This window comes from Penaeus monodon, chromosome 15, assembly GCF_015228065.2.
Source record: "Penaeus monodon isolate SGIC_2016 chromosome 15, NSTDA_Pmon_1, whole genome shotgun sequence".
NCBI lineage: Eukaryota > Metazoa > Arthropoda > Malacostraca > Decapoda > Penaeidae > Penaeus > Penaeus monodon.
In genome coordinates this window covers 19,598,390-19,598,898 of record NC_051400.1, presented here as the reverse complement: position 1 = coordinate 19,598,898, position 509 = coordinate 19,598,390, and the positions used below count along the sequence as shown (strand labels likewise).

At 34.0% G+C, this 509-nt stretch overlaps 1 protein-coding gene across 1 annotated transcript in view; it reads left to right on the top strand.

Annotated features, from left to right (window-relative positions):
- Positions 1-509, top strand: part of LOC119581804 (protein polybromo-1-like) — a gene marked incomplete in the record, with an annotated part of 66,711 nt that overhangs the window by 39,865 nt on the left and 26,337 nt on the right.

The following is a 509-nucleotide window of genomic DNA, read 5'->3' as shown; positions in this document are numbered from 1 at the left end:
TTGGCCTTTTCTTTGGTGGTCACAGAAGAGCAAACTTTAACTTGAGAACAGTACCAATTCTAATAACTTTCAGAGAAAACTTCCTTTTGCTGCCACACGCTTTCCTTTGTGACTATGAGTGAAGATCTTTCTCTTTTGTTGGACATTTTCCTTGACTCTGAATCTGATTCCTGTGATTTTCTTGGTTAAATGAAGTTCAAAATAAATGCAAGAATTAAGCTTTGCCAAAGTCTGTTGTCAAAACTGTCCAAATGCTCTGACATTTTGGAAGTCTTCAAAGTTGGTAAGTGACTGGTAGTACAGATATTATACATTGTTGTTTGAAGACTTGAGTGATATCATCCTATATAATTTTTAAAAATATTACTCCAAAAATCACATTACAAGCAAAAGTACCGTATATGTGAGAGTGTATTCTGTATAGATTGATTTTAACAGCTGCAAGCATACTTTAGATATACTTGAAAGAGTTCTTGCTTTTCTTGGATTTCTTGGAGTGTATACCCCAA